The sequence below is a fragment of the Mus musculus genome, chromosome 3 (assembly GCF_000001635.26).
Source record: "Mus musculus strain C57BL/6J chromosome 3, GRCm38.p6 C57BL/6J".
Taxonomy (NCBI): domain Eukaryota; kingdom Metazoa; phylum Chordata; class Mammalia; order Rodentia; family Muridae; genus Mus; species Mus musculus.
In genome coordinates, this window is record NC_000069.6 from 103,373,283 (window position 1) to 103,381,289 (window position 8,007).

Consider the following 8,007-nt stretch of genomic DNA (forward strand, 5'->3'; position numbering starts at 1 on the left):
CTCTCTCTCTCTCTCTCTCTCTCTCTCTCTCTCCCTCCCTTTGAGGCAGGGTTTCTCTGTGTAGCCCTGGCTGTCTTAAAACTTGATATATAGATCAGGTTGGCCTCAAACTCACAGGGATCCACCTGCCTCGCCTCCGTGCCAACTGAGACCCTGCCTTTAAAAGGGCAGGGATGGATTTAAGGGAAGCAGCTAGGAATTCAGCTTGGTTAGCAGAGTGCTTGTCTAGCACGCACAAGGTTCCATCCCCACCACCATAGCAACTTAATGACATGTCCTGGGATTGGAGTGATACTCCAAAGTGGTGTTGAGCCAGACTCATACACTCCAGCTCTCCTGACCGGGGTTAGAGGCCATTGGCTACTACTGCTGTAGCTGCTCAATGTGCTGCGCTACCATCATGCCTTGTGTGGCTGCACACAACCTTCTGTGACATTTGTTCCTCCAAACCTTCCTACACTGAGGGAAGAAGTAGCTACCCCAAAAGCTGGGCCAGCCTGGTGTGGGCTTCCCATGTGTGCACCCCAGGCTAATCCACTCCAACACATCGTGTAGCCCCTACAATGCCATTGCTGCCTCCTTGCAGCCATGGAGGTTGCATCTGCTTTTTGTGCTCCCTCATGGTATGGGCAAGGGTTCCCTCTTGCTTGTTAGAAGATCCGTACATCCATTTGCCTGCTTTTAGGCTAGATCTTCCTTTAATAGAGAAATGAGCATCTGTTCTGTAACAACCACCTGGCGTCTGAATGCGCTTGTCTGAGAAATGGGGACAACAGTAGCGTTCTCCTTGACACAATATGACATGCAAGGGGTTGGTTTAGGAGTCTGAGCCCACGGGAATTCTGGGTAAGAACCAGCTGTTGCCTGGAGAGATGGCTCAGTGGTTAAGAGAGCTTGATGCTCTTGCAGAAACGGAGGGAGGTTCAGTTCCCAGCATCTATATGGCAGCTCCATTTCGGGGGGGATCTGGCGCCCTCTACTGGATTCTGTAGGTACCAGGCACATACCCAGTGCACTTTCATAATGTAGGCAAACTATTCATACATATACGATGAAAAATGTAAGACAGGGTGAGGGAGCTGTTACAGGAGGCTGTGATGATGAGTCCCTTGGTGAGCAGTTGACATTGGACGGCTGTTCCACTGGTCACCTTCTGTTTCAGATGAGTGGAGGAAGACTGGAGCAGCCATGGCCCTTAAACAGACCCCTCTCCTACTCAGGTCCCTCCACCTACCACTGATATCTCTTTTATTTTGCCTTCTGAGAAAGATTTAACCAGCTACCCTTGTGCCCTCCTTGTTATTTGGGTTCTTTGGGATATAGCATGGTTATTCTGTACTTTATGACGAATATCCCACTTATAAGTGAGTACATACCATGCATGTCCTTTGGGGCCTGGCTTACCTCACTCAGGATGATATTTTCTAGTTCCATCCATTTGTCTGCAAATTTCATGATGTCCTTGTTTATTTTTTTCCATTTTTATTAGGTATTTAGCTCATTTACATTTCCAATGCTATACCAAAAGTCCCCCATACCCACCCACTCCCCCTTTTTGGCCCTGGCGTTCCCCAGAAGATGTCCTTGTTTTTTGTTGTTTTTTTTTGTTTTTTTAAATAACTGAGTAGCGTTCCATTGTGTAAGGAATTCCTTTACAGACAGGAATTCTAATTCACAGGGTAGTGTATTTGGAGAACGAGAGTGTGTATGTGTGTGTGTATGTATGTATGTGTGTGTGTGAGAGTGTGTGTAGTATGTATCTGTGTGCTTGAATGCATTGTGTGTGTGGTATCTGTGTACATCATGTACAGTATGTGGTGTGTGTATGTGTGTAGTGTGTGTATGTGCATGTTTGTGTGTGTGCTCTTGCGTGCTATGTGAAGTCGCCCCACAGCAAGGCTTTGAACAGATTTATTTTGTACCCACTGAAGCTTTGCTGGGCGGACATCCTGGTTCAAAACCTAGGGCCAGTGACGTTGATGGCCAGGAGGCTGCACAGCAAGGAGTGCTTTGGTGGGCGTGATGATGGAGGCACTCTGGTGGAACATTCTAGTGAGATGCACAGGTGGTTTGTTTCTGTACCTTCCTGTGGAAGTCCCTCTTCCCCTTTAGGTCCCCTCCCCCCCTTACCCACAGCTCGATGAGGCTTGCTTCTGTGGCTTGCCTCCGCATTTTCCCTCTGAAGCTCTGCTTTCCCTCCTGCCACCCCCCTCCCCCGGCCTTGCAGCAAATTCGGGGGGGGGGGTCTTCCCACCTTCCCGGCTGCTCCGAGAAGACTCAAGGAGCCGCAGGTGCCAGCCGGAGTAAGACAAATGACAAAAACTCCTCAGCTTCTGTGGCACCAAGGCCAGCACTGATAACCAGCTGCAGCTGGTGCCTATCCTTGACAAAAGGAGAGGTAATCAGAGGTCACACACAGTTATGGCCGGCCATAAAACTAGTCCCTGATAGCCCCACAAAAGACAATCTTTAATCCCCCCTCAGCCTCGAGGTTCTGCCTTACCAATGGTATCGAGTCTGAGTTATGATTTATCTCACCTGCCTTCCCTCCTCTTCACCCTAACCATTCAAGGGATTTCTGACTACGATGTATGTAAGGGTTAAGACACCCGAGATTGTGTGTGTGTGTGTCACACTCCATCTTACTCTGTGGGAAGGTTTGCGATCCGAGTCTGACTCATTTTCTCATTTTCAAGAAAAAGACTTTCATGCCCACTTGCAGTTGACTCTGCACTCCTGACACCCCCCCCCCCCCCGTTTCCCTCGGAATCGGAGCATAACACTAGCAAGAGTCTCTCCTTTTACCAGCATTGAGACCTCTGCTAGAGCTCTGGAGCCCCTTCAAAAACCAGAAGGAAGGAGGATCCGCTAATTATTTTTATTGAATTGTTGTTGTGTTTTGTTTTTCGAGATAAGGTTTCTCCATGTAGCCCTGGATGTCCTGAAACTCGATTGGTAGACCAGGCTGACCTCACACTCACAGAGATCTGTCTGCCTCTGCCTCCTAAGAGCTGGGATTAAAGGCAGCCATCACCACTGCCTGGCTTACCTAATTTTTTTTTTTATGTGTGCGTGTGAGTGTTATGTACATGTGTGCGCCAGCACCCATGGAGGCCAGGACAGAATGTCAGATCCCTTGGAGCTTGAATAACGGGTATTTGTGAGCCACCTGATGGGTGTGGGAACTGAACTATGACTTCAATCTTCATAACAGAGAAAGCAAGCTCTTAAACGCTCCAGCCCTGGGAGAAATTAATTTTATCAATAAGACTGAAACTTTCCCTTGTTGCCCAGAGGCGCTAATTCATGTGTCTTGATTGGGTTACTATTTGCTGTGATAAAACAGTGACCAAAGACAACTAAGGAATGAAGGCACTCACTTCATCTTCCAGCTGCTGTCCATCATCCAGGGAAGCCAGGGAAGAAACTCAAGGTAGGAACCTGGAGGCAGGAGCTGAAGCAGAGGCCATGGGGGAGTGCAGCTTACTGGCTTGCTCCCCATGACTTGTTCAGCCTGCTACTAGGGTGGCACCTTTCCCTCATGCCCAAACAAACCTGGCTTAGTTGGGGCACCCTGTTTGACTCTGCTGTTGACTTAAGACAGCCATTTAGTTTTAAAGTATGAGGGGGAAAAAAAAATCAAGTCTCATGGGACTGTAACTAAAGGGTCACGTGGCTGCAGGACAAGACTGGGAGGTGTCTGAGGGGTCTCAGGAAGCTGCAATGTAAAGGAAACAAACTGGAGGGGCTGAGGCTGTCGGACAGGGCAGAGGATGATAAGAGAATTCTGAGTTTGCAGAACAGAGCAGAGATAACTTCATGACAAGCCCTTTGCTTAGGAGTGAGCTAGAGGCTTGGCTGGTTCGGAAGGAGAGCCACTGTTCCTGGGTCTGGTTCCAGGGCTTGGGGTGTTTGAGTCCTGAGTTAGACTGTGAGCCTCTGCTTGGTGACAAATCACATCTTGACAGACTTAGATCTGGGAAAAAACAAAAAACAAAACATTTTTTTTTTTTTTTGTTACTGAGGCTCTCCCAAAAGGCCTTATATAAACTAGGCAAGTCCTTCCCCAGGGAGCAGCACCCGATTACCCACTGTTGCACATCTTTTTTTTGTTTGTTTGTTTGTTTGGTTTTTCGAGACAGGGTTTCTCTGTGTAGCCCTGGCTGTCCTGGAGCTCACTTTGAAGACTAGGCTGGCCTCGAACTCAGAAATCCACCTGCCTCTGCCTCCCGAGTGCTGGGATTAAAGGCATGCGCCACCATGCCCGGCTCTGTTGCACATCTTTACTGACTTTATTTGTGATTCTAGAACTGAGCAGCTGCCTAGAGCAAAGAGCCTCACTCTGATGGGCAAACTGTCTCCTCCCCAAACCTCTCTCCAGGGTCTTACAGTGTCTTAGTTGGTGTTTACTGCTGTAAACAGACACAATCACCAAGGCAACTCTCTCTTTTTTTTTTTTTTCGAGACAGGGTTTCTCTGTATAGCCCTGGCTGTCCTGGAACTCACTTTGTAGACCAAGCTGGCCTCGAACTCAGAAATTCACCTGCCTCTGCCTCCCCAGTGCTAGGATTAAAGGCGTGCACCACCACGTCTGGCTTTTTTTTTTTTTTTTCCAATGCAAGTCTCATAAAGGACAACATTTAATTGGGTTCAGTCCATTATCATCAAGGCAGGAGCATGGCAGCATCCAAGCAGGCATGGTGCAGACAGAGCTGAGAGTTCTACATCTTCATCTGAAGGCTGCTAGCAGAATACTGGCTTCCACACCCACAGTGACACACCTACTCCAACAGGATCACACCTAATAGTGCCATTCCCTGGGCCATGCATATACAAACCATCACACACAGGCTAGGCCAGCCCCAGAATGGCAGGTTATATTTATAGCCAGAGAACAGGAAGTGAGTTGCAAATGTGAAATCCAGGACCCTGAGACAGCTAGATTAGTAACAGCTGGAGAGTTCCTTTTTTGAACAAGGTTTGAACAGTTGGCTGCTTTTGATTGGCTGAGAGTCTATGACCTATCACAGGAATGTGTTGTACTCTGTTCTCACAAGTTAGGTTACACCTCACTGTGTTCAGAGAACCAGGAAGCAAATTTAACAGTTTCTTGCAACATCTCAAGATCAGTAGCTTAAGGGATGCCTTTACTACTAACATCTCAGATCTGAGACCAGCCACACTCAGAACGGGAACCACATATGCAAAGGCTTGTGCCTCATTCATTCATTTACATATATATATATATGTGTGTGTGTTTGTATATGTATATATATATGTGTGTGTGTGTGTATGTATGTATGTATGTATGTGTATATATATGTAAATTCTTCCCATAGCCCTTTGCAAACATTTACAGTGTAGTAGAAATAACCATGTCAACAGCCAACTCTGGTGACAGTATTGTTTGTGCTGGAAATCTGACCTAGACAGGAGACTGAAGAATATGTGTGTGTGTGTGTGTGTGTATGTATGTGTGTGTTTATGTGTGTGTGTGTATGTGTGTATATCTGTGTGTATGTATCTGTGTGTATGTGTGTGTGTATCTGTGTGTATGTGTGTGTGTGTGTGTGTGTGTGTGTGTGTGTGTGTGTGTGTGTCTGCCATAGAAACCTAGAAGCTGCTGTTGCTGAAGGCACTGGTCTCATACATACTTGGACCCTTGGATGTCTCATGGGTAACTAAAAGCAAAATAAAAAGCCTAGCAAGACATGGAGACGGCACAGTGGCTAGAGGGGCTTGCCTTGCAAGGCTAGCAACCTGAGTTCTATCTCAGGAAGCCGTGTAAAGATAGAGGGAGGGAACTGACCCTCAGGTATCCGCTGACCTTGACATGCGTAGTCCACTTCCCCCAATAACTAAAAAAATAAGACTTCTGGCATCTCTATTTCCATTTTGTACCTTGTCTACCCTACTGCCTCTTTTTGGAGGTTCTAGTAGGAGAGTGAAGTCACCTTGTATACCTTTATCAATGAACACAATGGATTTGAATCCTGATGGTTGCAAAGCGACCGTAAACACAGGGAACACACACACACACACACACACACACACACACACACACACACACACGGAATGGAATTTATCACCTGCAGCAGGTGAGGAGAGCAAGGGCGTCATTTTTCAAAGCAACACTCTCCCTGAACAAAGATAGAATGTGGTTTCATTCAGGGTGGCTATTCATATAGGGGTTAGCCCATTCCTAAGCAGGCTCTTTTAGGGACAGGAATGCCTCTATGCTTGCTCAATTTGCACCATAAAGTTTCAACTGACAAAGGAGAGGAGTGGCCCCTGACTGTGCCTGCCTTGCACAATGGCTCCCCAGTGTTGGGAAAGAAATATGAGGAGGAGTGAGGCAGGAAGGGGAGCCATTTCCAGGCAGCTAGATCAGACCCATCAACCCTGACAGTCACTGGGTGACAGTATCACCGCAGATGGCCCTTACAGCCTTTACCTCCATCCGTCCTGCACACAGCATGCTAACCATCTAAGGCTCATATGTATTAGAGCTAGCACATACCTTCAGGGCTTCAAGGCTCATGACAGAAGTAACTAAGATGTTTTCAAAGGGCCAGGAACAGCAAGCCAATCAGTAGATGGGATGTCAAAGTTGTTCTGCACTCCCCTCAATCAGGATCAATCGTCCCACGATGAACACTGGCTTGTTCCTTCCAGCAATAACAACTTCCCTGGTGTCAGAGCCAGACCTCAGATCACCATTAGTCAGGCCAGGGTATGAACAGTGCTTAAATGCATGCTCCTGGCCTCTTCCCCCATCATCCTGAGACTCTTCCCAGCATCCCTAAAGACAAACTAAGGATGCATTGGTGTGTGCTTCCTGAAGCAGCCCCAAGGAGTAGATTCCTTCCCTCCTTCCCACCCCCTGCCCAGATTCTTCTGGGAGTCATTTTTGAGGCGGGTGGTCAGACCTAGACATTTCCCAAAGTCAGCCTCCACTCCCTCTTTGGCCTAGGACTCATTAACTGGGCAAGGTGAATCTCTATTAGGAAAACAACCTGACAGGATGGGAGGAAAAGTCCAGAAGCCACCCCCAGCAGTGCTCAGGGTGGGCCCTTGCCTCTTCAAGGCAGCCCAAAGGTGACTGGATTGGTTCTAAAGACAGAAACTCAGGCTGGTGAGATGGCTCAGTGGGTAAGAGCACCCGACTGCTCTTCCGAAGGTCTGGAGTTCAAATCCCAGCAACCACATGGTGGCTCACAACCATCTGTAACAAGATCTGACGCCCTCTTCTGGAGTGTCTGAAGACAGCTACAGTATACTTACATATAATAAATAAATAAATCTTAAAAGACAGAAACTCTTAGGTTACCTGGTATGACCCCAAGCTTGTGCCTTGTATACTCTCTGAGCAGACTGATGACAGGCACTGATTGGAAGGAGGAGTGAGGTGACTAGAGAGAGAAACAAGATGTCATTTCCTAAGCAGGCCAGGGAAGGGGTACCAAGGGTCATAGGGCTATTCCTAAAGACCCCTTCTTTTCAAATATATCAAATGCCGTGGCAACTCAGCCCTGGGACACACTCTGGGTGTGGGTGTGGGCTTTGCTGCCTTGCATGGATCCTGCTACAGAGGCTACAGCGGTTCTGGAGTCTGCCGGGAGCTCAGCCAGTGCCCACCAGGGTTGGCTCAGGGTGTCTGAATGACGACGGTCCTACCCTTGGGGACAGTCCTGAGCTGTGTCCCCAGGGGTTCCTCTCACTTTGTGAGAGTGAAAGCACGTGTCTTGGGGTCTGTGTCTCTTCTGCAACCCCAGACCTGAGTAATTTCAGTTTCTAGTCTGAGAGTCTTTGCCTGTGAGGAACACCAGGTCTTACCTAGTTCATAGGAAGAGTCTGAGGATTAAATGGGAGAGACTCATGAGAACGCTGCAGAATTTAAGGGTCTCAACGGCGGCTTTTCAGTCCCACAGGGTTTTCAGAAGAAATGAATGGTTAGGGGTTCTCCTGCGCTAGGGGAGACTAGGGCTGCTCTAGGCTGAGAGAACC